The sequence below is a fragment of the Lissotriton helveticus genome, chromosome 2_1, assembly GCF_964261635.1.
Source record: "Lissotriton helveticus chromosome 2_1, aLisHel1.1, whole genome shotgun sequence".
Taxonomy (NCBI): Eukaryota; Metazoa; Chordata; class Amphibia; order Caudata; family Salamandridae; genus Lissotriton; species Lissotriton helveticus.
Genome location: NC_136059.1, coordinates 502,494,134 through 502,511,258, shown reverse-complemented (window position 1 = coordinate 502,511,258; position 17,125 = coordinate 502,494,134).

Here is a 17,125-nt window from a genome sequence, read left to right as displayed (position 1 = left end):
AATGTGCATCTGCTTCAGTTAATGTGGCATTTACAAAGTTGTCAAAGCATTACAAACAGAAAACAAGGTGTGTTTCCCAATTCCCACTCAGTCACCTCCTAGTACTTCCCTTGGCTATTCTTTCTCAAAAGTTCAGTCCCAGCCTACTAAACAAATTGAAATATCCATTCTTGACATGTGTCACATTTTTCTGGCCAAGAGATTTATGCATGTGTATTTAATTGCTTCCATAACAGATTTACTCCTGTTCAAGTTTTCACTTTAATAATTCGTCAACTACAGTGTCTAACTAAGCCAAAGTTTAGCAGAACACATGATGATCAGTGGCACCCAACTATTCTATAGCATAACGTCTACCTACCCTAATCCCTCTAACGTACCCTGCAGTGGAGTAATTTTCCTTCTGCGAAGCAAAGGTATTTATTGAAAATAATTTGTGGTGGAGGACAAGACCAGGGAAAAAAGTGGGACTGAGGGGCTCATTACGATGGTGGAGGGCATGCCACTGCCAGCTGGTCAGTGGCAGGCACTCCACCATTGTACTGCTGTTTTCCCCCGCCATATTAAGATGGTGGTGGGAATCGTTGGTTAAGCATGCCGGTCGTAGAGACCGCTTGCCCCCGTTCCGAAAGGCAGCCCTTTTCCGACTGCCTATCGGAACATAAACATTGCCTAACATTGTGGAGATGCCTTGCAGGCATTGCCGTAGGGATTATGATATCCCTTTCCTCCATTCCTTTTGCGGTGGACAACCTTTCGCAAAACGAATGGCAGAAACGGATTTGAGGCACGTAGCTGACCCTCCTCAATCGAGTGCAGAGACATGTACCATACATATCCCTGCCCCATGTGGCAGTCACTGCAGGGAGCCTGCCATGTAGTGAAGGGATGTATCTGCACCCTCTATTTTGCATTGTGGTAGGGGCTGCTGACTGCATCCCTGCCACAATGCAAAATATAGGTGATGTGACTGCCATGGTGGGGGTCGCATTGTGATTAGGATTGTGGGGAGGCTGCCTAATAGGTGGCCGCTCCCAAATCCTTATCGATGACGGACTGACTAGATTCCGTATGCCATCGTAATGAGGCCCTAAGTGCCTGATTTAAAGTTTGGAGGATGGGATACTCTGTGACGAACGTGCCAAATAAAATCTATATCTCTTTCCTTTCCGTGTACTACACTGCATCATTTTGCCTAGTGTCTACTTAGGATTAAAAACCAACAACGCAGTTCTCAACATTCAAAAGGCTTGTGATGTCACCTTTACCTTTTGCTTTATGAAAAAGTGATCTGTGCAACCGTGACCCTGAAAATTGCTCCACCACTGGTACACTCCGTAACCTAGGGCTCCTTAAAACACAGAAGGTGGTTGCCATGATAGTGAACAGAGCCAGCTCCTTTTAGTATAGAGTCCACATAAATAAAACTGCACATTCAATTATTTAGTATGTGCAAGAAGAGCACCAGGGCTGCCGGACACCTGCTAGAAAGTAAACAAAGGTGCATGGCGTAATTGCTTCCTTTGCAATACCCTGTTACTAGCAGAGCTTTCCCCCAGGACCCAGCTTCCTTGCCGGAAGAGAATTTGCTGAGCCGGAAACTCAGCTGTAGGCCGCTGAAGGTCGCTCTGTGCTGTCACTGTTGCCACTAGCTCAGAAAGTGAAATATTTAACTACAAGCATGGAGGTTGATGAGGCGGTTCTGGGAGATGTGGTTTAGGTTCAAGAGGTGTGTAAAGCAAATCTTATTTTAGCCTGCAAGTCCTAGTACTAAATGCTGATTAATTCTGCTGCCTTAGAGGAGCAGCAGAACCAATTTGTAATTATGTGTTACAAGAGTAGCTCTGAATTACTAAGGGCCATATGTAGGTAGCTTAATACCGATCGGTCACGGCCAAAAATCGGTACATTTACTGTTACCGACCAGTATTTAGCTTTTTCTAATGTAGGTGGCTTGATTTTATGATTCGGTAATTTACCGATTCGGTAATTTAAGGATTCGTAAATTACTGATTCCTTAAAACACAGAATCGGTAAATTACCGAATCCTAAAATCCTATGTAAGGAGCACTCAAGTGAGTGCATTTTTGATTTAAGGATTCTTTATTTACCACCAACTACAAGTTGGTGGTAAATATCGAAAACCTTTGAAAAAGCAATTTTGTGCTTTTTTAAAAGTGCCATGTGGCAGAAATAAATGACCTATGGGCATGTATGTGTGCCACATGTGCACACATGCACAATTCAGGGGTGCAACAGGATGTCAATGTGACACCCTGCCACCCTTGAATATATTCCCCCTATTACCAATACGGTATTTACCGAATCGGTAATGGTGAATGGCTTCCCATTCATTCCTATTGGCCTCCAGGCGCATAGGAATGAATGGTAATTACCAAATTGGTAAATATCGATTCTTAAATACCGAATATTACCGATTATGTAAAATGTACCTAATTTTTACCTACATACTATTTACCAATTCTTAAATACCGAATCGGTAAAATTCGGTATTTAAGAATCGGTAAATAGAGATTACCTACATATGGCCCTAAATTCCTAAAATTCTGCTGGTGGAATTATACATTCCGGGCACCCTTAGAGAAGAGCAGGGCTATTGGAATTAAAGGAAGGGAATACATGTTTTATTACAGCTACCCCTGCTGCAGACTGCAGAGAGTAGCAAAGTACCTGATGCACTAGCATGCCTCCATTAATTTAGCACAAAAAGAATACTTGTGCTGCGTAGTGCATAATGACTTACTTATTACTGAGAAGTAATTTGTTTTTCTTCCTATACACAAAGTTCCTGGTTTTTTTTGCTAGAAAATCCTTTAAAAGAAAAAGTAACTTACTTTTATTCTGGTGGTATTATGCCCTAACTCTTCGCAGCCAGCCAGTATTTTTTATGTAAAGAATGTTTGTGGAATACTTGGCCTTGTGGCTTATCACATCAAAAATTCCAATGACCCTAGGGGACCAGCAATGTACTGCTGCTGTGCCACTGAATAAACAAGTGTTTGCGCAGAGCTTTTTTTACAATTTGTCTTTCTTCTTTTTTCTTTCTTGATATAGCTAATCCTGCGGATCCACCATCTAAGCAGGAGACAGCAGCCCAGTTGTGTCTGCACTGGATGGAGGCTATCCACACTGAATATTACCGGAATTGGCTCTGGAGTAGGAGGCAAAATATTTTAATGCCCCAGGTCTCAGTTCCTTTAGCCAGCTGCCAGCACCTCCATTCTAGCTACAGCATTGCAAGCGCCGCTGTCAGCTGGGATCCTCCTGATCCACCACTTCTTCCCCCCCACCCAGACTGCTTCCAACTCTGTGTGCTTCATAAGGTGGTGCTGTTTCGCCAGAAGGTGACAAGCCTTCGCCAGGAGTTAGGAAGCCTTTGCACTAGCATAGATGATGCCCTCTGATGCCCTCTGATGCCTTTTTGTATGCTTTGCTTTGGTGGGAGGGACTTTTGTTGTGGGTGGAGACTGTTGGAATTGGGAAGGAAACAGGACATTTCAATGTACATTTTGGACATTAGTTGGGGGATGTGTGATATTTGTTCGGGGAGAGGGGAGAGGGGTGGGCCTGTTGTGGGTTGAGGTGGTTGGTTTTATATCTTTATATAAATGTTATTATTTATATATTTTACTGTAAACCTGAAATCATTTGTTTGTGTTTTACTTTGCACTGCTGTCAGGATTAGAAGACAATTAGCTGGTATACACTTTGATAAGAGAATTTTTTTTAAAAAGAGGCTGTCCTACTTGTCCTACTACCCTCTGTAACTAAAATGTACAAACCTACAATCCTTCCCTTATTTTTACCCGGGAGACATGGGCTGGCTCATTTTCTAATCCTGACATTCTATACACTATCTCACCGGCTTATGTATTTATAGACTGGACTGCCTTGGAAAATGGAGAGGCGGTATTGAGATTATTTATAGATCTGAGCTTGCGGTCTGCTGCTGCCCTCTGTCACCCCCACTATGTGAAGCAGTCTCTTTCTGCACTAAATTGTCTAACACTCAGACCTTCAAAGGCACTGTTATATATCGCTCACCAGGACCATGTGTACTTTCGTCCAGGAGATCAGCAGTTTAATGGAGGCTGATATCCTCCTCAGTGACCACACACTCCTTGGCGATTTTTACTTCCATCTTGATGTTCACTCTTCTGACTATGTCTTCTCTTGGCTTGGACCAACTGGTGGACAGTTGCACGCTACAAGCCAGCCACACCTTAGTTGGCATTATTTTGAATAATTCATCTTTGGTGAACATAAGAACACTTTCTTTTCTCTGGTCGGACAATAGGGCTATTTTCTTTGACTTCAAGTACAGACTAACAGTGCAAGGACCTTCAGTCAGTCTGTTTTGGACCTTCTTACATGCTTGGCACAAGATCCAACTGCCTGCACTTTCTCAACTGTTAGAAAACACTCTTCCTGGGCCATCAAAAGATATTGCGACAGCAGTCTTGCAGTATACACACTGGCCAGACTTCTCTACCATTTCCCTGGGACGTGTAAAAAGGACAAAGATTAAGAGAAATCATAAATGTGGCCCATGGTTCTCTGATGACTTAAGGGACCTTAAACGGGCCTGCAGGAGGCAAGGGAAAATATGGAGAGCTGGCTACTGTGAATCGCAAGGGACCAAATGTAAGTTTTGTTTATCTTAATTTAAGGCCTTGATTCATAAGGAAAAATCTACTTATTTCACCAATCAGATTGAGGCAGTGGAAAATTCCTCAATATAGTTGTTTGCTACAGTTGAAAAACATACCACAGACACTTTGTCCAAGTCTAAAGATTGCAGTCAATCTTTCTGCATTACCATGGTGGAAGCTTTCCACCTCAAACATGTTAAAAAAATGTTTCTTCTCTTAGATCCATATCTTCTTCAGTCATGCATGTTTCCAAACAATCAGCTATGGACACCTCATTTAGCCATTTCCTCTCACCATACATGGCTGAGGTTAAAAACTGATTAAGGCTTCCAAATCGGGTTTGCTGTGCAACTCCTTCCCTCCTAGGATTGCCATTCTTGCAGCTGATAATATTGGGATTAATCTGGCAGATATCTTCCAGTTGATGTGCCATTCAGGTTAATTTCCCTTAGTCAGAAAGTAAACTTAAGTATTACCTTTAAATAAAAAACCTTTGCACAATCCAAGCAGTTATCGGCCCAATTTAAGTCTTCTGCTGTCTGCTAATATCATTGGTTGAGCATATTCATAACAACAATCTCCTGGATGCCACCCACTTCAGCTTTCATGCTGAGACCACTCTTATCAAAGCTACTGAGGAGATCAGGATTTTATTTTTTCTTCTCACTCTCTTCCTTGCATGGTCCCTCCGGGTCCTCACTTAGCCTGACACTTTTCAAAATATATGTCACCCCCTTGGCTGAATTAATACAATTGTTTGGCTTCGCCATGACATTTTATGCCAACTGCATGAAGGCAGTTAGTTTGTGGAGGTCTATGAACTACATCATACTTAACTCTCAAAACACTGAGGTGTTGATGTTTGGGGCCCAGGCTTTCTTTTGGCCCCCTAAATGGTGGCTGTCTGAACTAGGTTCCCTTCCCTCTCCTGTCAGGTCGTCGAAGAATCTGGGACCTCTTGTAAATGATAATCTGTCCTATGCTGATCCGGTCAATGCAGTAACCTCAGCCGCCTTCTTTATCCTTTAGATGTTTAAGAAGAGTCTTCTGTTTATTCCTGCTCATCAGCAGAAAACTGTAGTCACTTCACTGGTTTTGTTGAATATTGATTACTGTAATGGTCTGTATTTGAACGCAAATCAGCATGTTGTTAACGGCTAGGGTGGTCGACCTCCAATCTGTGGAACAGCGTTCAAGTTTCAGGAATGAAGCAAGGTATCGGGGGTAGTTCCTCAACAGCCTGATTTTAGCTGAACTATAACGTTTTGGGAATTATGTTTTGAATGCTGACAATTTATTTTATTTTCTGTGCTTTAAACTTAGGGGGGCACTGAAGGCACTCTCCGGTCCACCACAATCGCACTAGGTGATTGATTGAGTGGAGAGAGGTCTCTGAGTCTTTCTACTCTGGCAACTAAGCAGGCGGTTGGCGGTCTAGTTGCCAACAAGCCGCTGACATAAAATCCAGCTCTCAAGTGGGCGCGCTCAAGGAGCAAGGTATCGGGGGCAGTTCCTGGACAGCCTGATTTTAGCTTAACTATAACGTTTTGGGAATTATGTAGTGAATGCCGACAATTTATTTTGTTTTCTGTGTTTTAAACTTACGGGGGCACTGAGGGCACTCTCCGGTCCACCGCAATCGCACTAGGCGATTGTTTGAGTGGAGAGAGGTCTCTGAGTCTTTCTACTTTGGCAACTAAGCAGGCGGTTGGTGGTCTAGTTGCCAACACGCCGCTGACATTAAATCCAGCTCTCAAGTGGGCGTGCTCGAGGAGCAATGTATCGGGGGCAGTTCCTGAACAGCCTGATTTTAGGTAAACAATAACGTTTTGGGAATTATGTTGTGAATGTTGACAATTTATTTTATTTTCTGTGTTTTAAACTTACGAGGGCACTGAGAGCACTCTCCGGTCCACCGCAATCGCACTAGGCGATTGTTTGAGTGAAGACAGGTCTCTGAGTCTTTCTACTCTGGCAACTAAGCAGGCGGTTGGCGGTCTAGTTACCAACACGCCACTGACATTAAATCCAGCTCTCAAGCGGGCGTGCTCAGCGGGCGCGCACAGCGGGCACGCCGAAGATGCACCAAAGGTAAGCCCGTCTGCGCCCGTCCGCGCTAGAATGCCGCCAGCCACCAGGGAATGCCACCAGTTCCACAGCAGGGACTCTTGGGGGGACAAATCTTCTATTCACAAGATACTCTTTTGGCCTACAGTCTCCCATTATCATGCATCGGGGACAGTGAGGTTCAAGCACATGATGGTAAGAGGGCTATGAAGATGGACAGGTGCACCAACTGTGGGTGGGCCCTGGTTAAACAATTACCCTCCTTTCCCATCCCTCAGTTTGGGATTCATCGCAATCAATCACAACTGGGGTCGCATTGTAACAACTGGGGAGACTAGTGGGATTGGACAGGATAGACAGAGCCCTGTCATGCAGGGATTATATCTGAACGCCAGATCTATCCCTTAGCATGCAACTGAGACATGGGACTTATTAGAGGACCGTAAGCCTTTTTACCAAAACGTGGCTCAATAATGAGGCCACACCGGCTCTAGCAGTGGCCTTCCCGAATGACTACGCAGTCACTAGACTGGATAGGCCAGGTAAACGAGGCGGGGGATTAGCCATCACTACCTGACTCCCTCACTATATCAGGACGATGGATAGAGTGTCTTCTGCCAATATGGAGCTTTTAATATTCAGAGCAGAGTTTGACCAGGTCATAGTATGGACAGGTGCCTTGGTATATTATCCGCCTGGGGGCAGTAATAAGGAATTTTGTACTGTATTACTAGATAGACTAGCACCCCATGTCCTTAATACTGGGACATTTTTACTTATAGGGGATCTGAACCACCATTTAGAGTTGTCCTCTAATTTGGATTCCGCTAGCCTTATTGCAATCATGGAATCCCTTGGGCTATCTCTGAGAGTCACCAGCCCCACTCATAGTGCAGGCCATACATTAAACGCCATTTTTTCTAATATATCGGACTTGGTAGTTGAGCCTCCGCAAGCACTTGGCTGGACCGACCATATGGCACTAAACTTCTCGGTGTTGCCTGCTCCTCCAGTACAGAGGGCGCAAGGTCAGAAGAGTTTTTGAAGACCCTGGGCGAGAGTAACCGCCTCTGCCTTTAGCCAGGCTTATAGGGACCCCTCGTTTAAGGGGTATGCGGACCCTAACTTTGCCTTGGAGAGACTGGAGGGAGCAATTCAGGTAGCCCTAGATATCATAGCTCCCCTGAAAAGGGTTACTATTCAGGAGAGGGCAGCTCCCGCCCCCTGGTATTCGGATATTCTCAGAAAGGAGAAGTCTAAGTGTAGCGTTCTGGAGAGGAGATAGAGGCAGTCAAAGGGGAAGTCAGATGAATTACTATACTGAAAAACACACAGAGCCTACTTGAACAGCTGTAATGCAGCAAGAAGGATACATCTGGGTTTACTCATCACAGAGGCGAAGAATTCCTCCAGGGAACTATATAGGATCTTGCGGGAATTTACAAACCCTAAGGCTGATAATGCGGCACCCCCTCCTACAAAGGAACTATGTGAAGATCTAGCCAGGTATTTTACTAACAAGATCGACCTGATCTATCAGTCCTTTAACACGGCAACAGAGGAATAGGTGGAGGGAGACGTACTTAAAGACCCGCCGCAGGAAGAGGTTTCTTCCTGTGGGCTGGACTCTTTTGCCAACATAACCGGAGAACAAGTAGGTTCCCTATTAAGCCGCGTAAAATCAGGCGCGCCATCTGTTTCTGTACCACTGGCGGTTATGTCAATACTTAGCCCGGTCCTAGCAGAGGCACTTTCTAAAATCTATAACAGCTCGTTGGAGACGGCTATATTCCTGAATAAGTGGAAAAGCGTGCGGGTCAATCCACTCCTAAAGAAGGCGTCAGCGGACCCGCTTGAGCTGCAGAATTATAGGCCAATCTTGCTTCTCCCTTGTTGTTCTAAAGTTCTGGAAACCCTGGTGAACCAACAGCTATCCCTCTATCTGGAACAAAATCACCTGCTAGACCCCTCGCAGTCCGGATTCCTTGCATCACATAGCACGGAGACCGCATTGTTAGAAGTGATGGATACCATCAGGATGAATTAGACAGAGGGACCCCAGTGATCCTGGTCCTGTTTGATCTGTCAGCAGCATTCGATACTATTTCACATCGGATGCTGCTAGACAGACTGAGGGGGATTGGGGTGAAGGGCAGGGCTCTAGAGTGGATTCAGAGTTTTCTATTGGGTCGTACCCATAGCATCCAGTTGGGTTCATTTGTATCGCAGACTACAGGGGTGGACAGGGGCGTTCCGCAGGGTTCTGTGCTGAGTCCTACCCTGTTTAATGCATACGTGACACCCCTGGCGGATATCATCAGAAACCATGGCTTTGAGACCATCTCATATGCGGATGACACGCAGCTAATTGTACCCATTGAGGAAGACATCATGTCAACTCAGCGGAAATTCAGGAGCTGCATGTCTAGCATCGCCATCTGGATGAGGAGGACATTTTTACAACTCAATTCCTCAAAAATGGAAATTCTGCTATTTGGGAAGGCCGAGGCAATCTGGTCCACGGAGTGGTGACCGGCTGAGTTGGGTGAAGCCCCTCCACCAAGGAGTTGGCCTAAGAATTTAGGCATTAGGATAGATGATAAACTATCTATGGAGGAGCAGGTCAAGACAGTGTCAGGCACTTGTTTTGGCACAATGAAGATGCTCAGGATGATCTTTCCCTGGATCCCTTTGTCAGCGAGGAAAACCCTTGTCCAATCACTCCTGGTGAGTCGGCTGGATTATGATAATTCGCTGCTGGTGGGTGCCAGAGAGACCTTCTATCACGGCTGCAGGTAGTGCAGAACACTGCAGCCCACCTGGACCTCAACAAGCCGGCACACACCGCTTTGGCCCCTTTGCTGAATCCACTACATGGACTCCCGGTGAGGAAACGAGCTATCGTTAAGATGCTCTGTGTGGTCTTTAAATCACTACAGGGGAAAGGCCCTGTTTATCTCAGTAATAAACTCAGGCGGTATCAACCAGTTCGGAAACTAAGGTCTAGCAACGCCAACCTTCTGTGTATCCAGAAGATACAGAGGGTAAGGAAAGGCAGTAGAGCCTTTTGCTACCTGGTGGCGAGCAACTGGAATAAACTGGCACAAAACATCAGGGCCTGCACTGAGCTAATCAGCTTTAACAAGCTTCTAAAGACATGGCTGTTTTAGACTTGTGGTCCCTAAACTACCTTCTCCTATAGTGCTGAGAGATCCCCTTGGTGATAATTAAGCATGAGCGTAAAATCCGTTCCGCTCGCGGATTTTGCGGATTTTGCTGATTTTGCGGATTTTCGGCAAATTCGCAATCCGCGAACTATCGCGAACTTGCCGAAAATTCGTAAAATCCGTGCAAAGCGGATTTTTTGCTTGGTCGCACTTGCCAACTAGAATACTATACAATTTCGCGGGAGTAAACACTTGCGAACACGTAGATGCGGCGGGCAGCGACAATCCCGCAATTGCGAGATTGCAAAATTTGCAATTTCGCACAAGAAATCCACCAGCAGGCAGCATAAACCTTGATAATTATGATTTTTATCAGAATAACTCCTCAGGTTGACATGTGCCTGCACTTTTTCTTTGCAATGAGTCTATTTTTGGGGGGGGGGTGGGAGGAAGGAAGTGCCCCACAGTCTCCAACTTCCTGTTCCTATCCAGCAGGCTCCTCCCAGTGCTTTCTTCATGTGCTGGTCACTTTGATTTGGATCTTGACCTGGAAGGATTACTTTTTGTGGATGCTGCTGGATATTTGGATTTTTGCAAAACTGAAAGCACTCAGCAGGTGCAAAAGTTCAATCTTATCATTAGTAACCATTCCCTGTAGTGCTTCCTGAGGGGCCCCTTCAGAGTTCATTTGCCTACTTGCAACTATTCTATGACCCTGCTCTGACCCTCACAGCAGGCTCAGAGAATAGCTACAAGTATACAACAAAGGTCCTGTTAAAAAAATTACACTGCAACAGAAAGCAATTACAGACAAAACTGAAAGCACTCCGCAGGTGCAAACGTTCAATCTTATCATTAGTAACCATTCCCTGTAGTGCTTCCTGAGGGGCCCCTTCAGAGTTCAGTTGCCTACTTGCAACTATTCTATGACCCTGCTCTGACCCTCACAGCAGACTCGGAGAATAGCTACAAGTAGGCCACAAAGGTCCTGTGAAAAAAAATTGCACTGCAACAAAAAGCAAATTACAGATAAGGAAGCAGGTGCCAGCTAGACTGGAAGTTTAAATTCAGTGACACATTAATCAACCCCAAATTAATTCATGTCAGTTGAAGCAGGGCAGGTGTGCTTGCTTTTTTTCACCCCCATAATCTACAGTGATAAACCAACCAGAGGGTGGCAGTGATATACCAGAGGGTGGCATGGGTGTACCAGAGGGTGGCAGTGGTGAAACAGAGGGTGCTGTGAACCTGTGATGATGAACCAGATGTAGAAACACCATAGTCGAGGCCGTTGCGAGCCGACAAGTAAGTTCGCAATTGCGAACTGGTACACAACCCTCGCGAACTGGCAGAAACCCTTGCGAACACACAAAAAAAAAAAAACGCAAACTCGCGAGAGTTCGCGGATTTTGCGGATTGCAAATCCGTAAATACGCAAGTTCGCGGATTGCCAATTCGCAAAATCCGCCCATGCTTAGTGATAATTCATTCGCGCTTTATAAGTCCACTAATAATAATGATAATAATAATAATAATAATAATAATGACGCTGATCATCCTGTGATTCTGGGCAAATAACTTAATCTCCCCGTGCCTAACAAAAATGAATGTGTGTCCTCATGTAATGTAACTGGTGCTATGTAAAGTGCTCTGATACCTGATACCGGGTCAAGTTCATGCTATATAAAACTCTGTAAACAAAAAAGAAGCTGAAAACCCTACAGAAGGCAGCAGCCTGTGTGCTCTCCAAAATTCCCAAGTATCAATCGGTCTCTAAGTTTGTCAAGAAACTCCATTGGCTTCCTGTCAGACGAGGGTCACTTTTAAAGCACTGTGTATTGTGTACAAAGCAATGCACGAGCAAGGACCAGATTTTTTGAGAAAGAGTTTTACTTGGTATACAAGAGGTAGGTCACTACATTCACAGCCTCTGTCAAACTGGCTGTAGTCCCCAGATTCAAGTATGTAAACTTGGGTGGCAGAGGCTTTGTGCTCGGAGCATTGAAAGTTTGGAATGCCCTTCCCATGTATATCAAAACTATGCCCAATCTGTTGGCTTTTAGGAAAGCCTTAAAGACCTGACTTTTCTCCTCTTTTTAATCACTATTCTAGGAGTCTCTTTTTATTTGCTATATTAGCCAGCAACAAGCCACCTTTTTGGTAATGAAGTGCTCTAGAAGAACACTTAACAAAACATAACATGACATAACAATGCTTACCACTAGGGGGGTATGCACCCATTGCCTATGCCTATATTGCTTACAACAACCTAGATAAACAACATCCTTAATCTTCAGTAGAAGTTAATCACTAACTAAACTAGTTCACTTAACTCCATAGGTCTCTTGCCTGAATAGATAAAGTGATGGCTGCTACCTCTCTAAATCTTCGACAGCCTTACTGCAGGGTTTCCCAAGGTGCCTTCTTAATGGTGGTGCTAGTAGTAGTAGGCTAGTTTACTCACATAGAAAGTATCACAAGTCCCACTCCCTCCAAGGTGAATTCCAACTGTAGAATTACTCAGGAGGATCATCCATCACTGGCAGCTAGAGTGGAAGAAAACACAGAGTTAGTGGATTATGTTTATATTATAAAGACTGAGACCAGACTACCACCATCTAGCCAGGACCTGATATTATAACAAAAACTAACATTAGTAACTTCTTCTGAGCAATAGGTAGCTAGTATTTAATTAAAACGAAACTTACAAATGCCTTGAGCCAGGAAAAGGGGAGTCAGAGTCTGGAGTGGACAAGGTTAAGCATTTACACAACACAAGGCCTGTATGAAGATGTTGATGAATGATGTTATTTATCTAAATTATGGATCCCTTTTATATGTATGAAACTTCGTACAAAAACTAAGACGGAAGGACAGGAAAGGAAAAGTCGGCATACTGCATCTTGGGTTGGCAACAGGAATAAGTAGCAGAGAGACATTGTGGTGTATGTTTTTAGGAAAAACAATTAACTCACTTTATTGTCATTAATTAATTAAATTCCCTTATCTCTCTCTCTCTCTCTCTCTCTCTCTCTCTATATATATATATATATATATATATATATATATATATATATATATATATATATATAATGTATATACATATATATTATTTTTTCCCCTCCTATTTTTAGTTCATAAAGCCCCAGCAGCGCTTGGATGCCTGGTTTCACCCTGGGGGTGCCCAGGAGTGGACATTTCACAGGAAAGCCAGGATGGGTTCCACAGCGGTATGAATACAGCGCTACGAGACCTCTGGGTAGAAGTGCGCTATATAAATACAAATACATTTACATTTACATTTACATATGTGGGTGAGTAAGAGGGTCTGGTGCGGGATATTGCTCAGATAATAGACGATACCGAATTTAGTTGGTGTCACTTTCACCACATCCGCCCGCCAAGTGTGTGTGATCTATTTATTATGGTAATTAAGTCACACCTTAATAAAACACACAGCCCGGGGGTAGAGGTTTAGGGTTTGATGAATGGATGGAAAGGGTAGTTTGGGAAAGGTGTGAAAAGACTAATACTTTTTTAACAACAATATACATCAGGGCGATGAGCAGCACATCATCATCATCAAATCTGCTGTGGAAGGAAATAAAGAGATGACTGTTTAATTGAATGCATTGCAAACAGTCCTTCTGTCCCAGAGACCCAAATTTATATTTAAATGTTCTGCCATCTAGGTTTGAAAAATACAGATTATGGAGGAGTGAACGTAATGGGGACTCTGCAGGATTAGATATTCACCTGTGATAGGCCTCATAATGGTAGTGTACACTAATAGGAAGTGTTAGTGTGGTTTACTGATTTGTCTGCAGTGGCACCCCATTATACACATAGGGAGTGTACTTTCACTCCCCCATGCCCTACAGAGACCATTGCCATCTTGAATTCATTCGAGGGTAACCTGTGTGAGAAAACAATATATGTAACTTCCAAAAATGACAAGTATACATCTTATGGGTCATTGTTTTCAAGCACTTCCAAGGCTGGAGCTTTTGCTGTACAGTCGGAGGTGCTGCACCTGTTACATGCGATATTGCCTGGAAGGCCTGAGCGTTGCTGAAGGCAGTACATGTATTGAGGTGTAATCTAGGGGCCAAGTGTATAGTTACAAGGCAATGTAATAACATACAAAATGATAACTGCACATCTTATGGGTCATTGTTTTCAAGCACTCTCAAGGCTGATGATTTTTCTCTAGAGTCGGGAATGCAGTGCACTATAGGGGCTCTGCATATGGTTATATGCATTATGGCCTGGAAGGCCTGACCGTGTTTGAAGGCAGTACATGTACTGAGGTGTCCTCTAGGGGCCAAGTGTATGGTTACAAGGCAATGTCATTACAACGTGATGCCCTCTAGGTGCTGCTTTTATAAATGCGGTTTGTTGGTATAACATTTATACAAAAAAATACACAAACACAGGTTTTGTTCATGACAAATGCTTTATTAGTTCACCATAATGATTTTAAATACTCTGTTCACAGTATATATGTGTTAGTATGCTTAACAAGTCCATTCATGCAGGAGTATTATTTTTGACAATTGCATTGAAGTACACAATGATGATTTTAACATGTGGCTTGTTGTTCCTGAACCATGACGAAGTTACTAGACTCACTTGATATGTTGTTTTGACCCCTTTAGGGGGTCAAAGGTGATTTATACAACGTCATATATGTTATTTTCTATCTGCCAATGTACATATTTGTAAATTATTGCGTAGTATTTAGTAATGTGAGTGTAATAAATGTATTCTTTTTCTAAAGAAAATTACTGACTGGACAATCATTTATTGAGTTTTATTATTGTGCCAGTGAATGGTGAAAACTGTCCCACACCACCTCCCTTGACTAGGCCTTGGACTGCTGCGCTTCGCTACCCTGTGCAAGTTAGGCGCTACAATGGGATGTTTGGTTCCCAGTAAGGACAGTTATGGACCTATTTCTTGTGCAGGCCAAACAACTAACAAACCAGTTTGATCAATAATTCATGTCTTGTATAGTGAAACGTTCATTTCTGAAAAAGTATTATTTTGTACTGTGGATCAAGTATTGTGGCACAGATGTCTTTGGATGACAAAATGTCTCTTTGCAGCCTTGGATTAACAGCCATACAAAAGGGGATGATGGACGGAGCGTTTGAACAAATCAAACACTCACCCCCAGTCAACTGATCTGGGTTTAATCCATCACCATTCTTTAGTTCACTCAGCCACCCCATTTCAGACATGGCTATATGCAAATCAGTCTGACCCTGTGCCTCATGGGAACAGTCCAGCCCGAACTGCCAAGCCATGTCTTCCCAGGACCGGAAACAAGCATCCTGGGACCGGTTTCGGATTCATAATCCTCATCAGCCAGGCTATCTTGAATCCAGTGGCCAAGTGAACAAGGGACTCACGTCTGAGCATACCATGGATTAACAGCCAAGCAAAGGTTTAAGCTCCCAACCAAGCCATGTGCTTCTCCTTTGCCATTCACACCTGCGAACCTTTACAAAACCTTTTTTAACTGGTCCTGTAACAGATGCAACAATAGGACAACTTGGCTCATTTTGCTGTCCGCTCTGCTGAATTACTGTGTTAAAACCTCAAAAGGAGGCGCATATGTGTCAAACATTTGACTAGGCCCCATTTGTCTATCTCCATGGTCATGCTTTTCCTGGTTGCATCCCCTCTTCTTTGAATGACCTAGGGCCTGATTTAGATCTTAGCGAATGGGTTACTCTGTCACAGCGGTGACAGATATCTTGTCCGCTGGAATATTAATCACAATATACCCTATAGAATTTATATTTAAACGGATGGGATATGCATCACCGTTGTGACGGAGTATCTCATCGGCCAAGATCTAAATCAGGCCCATCGTCATTGAATGGTTTGTACTGCTCAAATACACGTTGTAACAACGTAATAGGTCGAGTTCCACCGTGCTGGCACCTCCTGAATGAGTGCTTTAACTGGAACTCTATTAGCACACTGAATGAACCTCACGTGTTTCCGGGCTTTAAAAGAATAGTAGAAATTATTGCAGATTCTTCTTCAGGTGGTCAATATGTTGCTGACTATGCCCTCTTTTTTGAGAAAGTCCTGCACAATCAAGTTGATACAATGCACCAAACACAGGACCCTGAAATAGCCACTATCTGCCATGGCCTTAACAGCATTACTGTCATTGTCCGTGGCAACAAAAAACAATTCTGAGACCTCTGGGTCACAGCAATTCAAACATCTTGCTGCTGAAGTCTTCCAATGTGTTTGCAGCTGTGTGGGATTTCCCCATGATGAAAATGGATACTGTTCCATGCTGCTGAACACCCTCAAAAGTTTCTTCAGTGCAGAGACCTGTAGATAGCTGTTGCCTAACTCCCACAAAAGAGATCCACTTTGCAGTTTTAGATATGTAAACTGTTGTCTGATATTTGGTTCACATGCCTGTCATCAGAGGGATAGTGTGAACAGCACTCTGCGGCAAAGATTGTCCAATCAATTGCCGCCCATTGTGATGGAGGACTAGAACAGCAACTCTGGAAAAATAGGTCCTGCTAGGAACCTTCCATTTCAGAAACAGGAGGTCCAGCCCTAACATCTTAGCTAGCTTCCCATTCTACAAAAGTGCTGTTGGGTGAGTACTTTCATAGTGACCCTCCTGCCTTAACATGTCTATTATAGTTGCCTGGATTTTTTTTTGTCTTGCCACTGACCCAGGCGACTTCCAGAGAGAACTAGGTGGTGATTGACTCAATGTGCATCTTGGAGCAGTCTCTGTATTTGGTAATGTCTCCATCTGACTCTTGTACATTTCAGGGTTTCTGAGGTCGGTGAAACCGGTGCACTGCTGGGGACAGGGCTCCTTGTGTAAAGCTGTCACCCTCTTCTTCCTCATCCCCTTTACCTCCCACCATGATCGAAGCTGATTCACCTCTCTCATCAGCACCACCAACTGTAGCAATTGTTTTAAAGTGTGCCTCCAACCGGATTGCATGATGTTTTTTCATGTGGTTCATTTGGCCTACAGTACCTCCAGTACAGTGTTCCAGCAAGTCTCGTTGTGCTCGCCAGTGACCCAAAACAAGTCTCGACTGTGCCAACGGAAAAAAGATCTTCCGTCATGCTCCAGATGGAGGAATTAAGCTGGAACTCTATGTTACACGCATAGTTCTCGTATTCTGCCAACTCCGCAAGCAGAATTATATTTCCACCCGG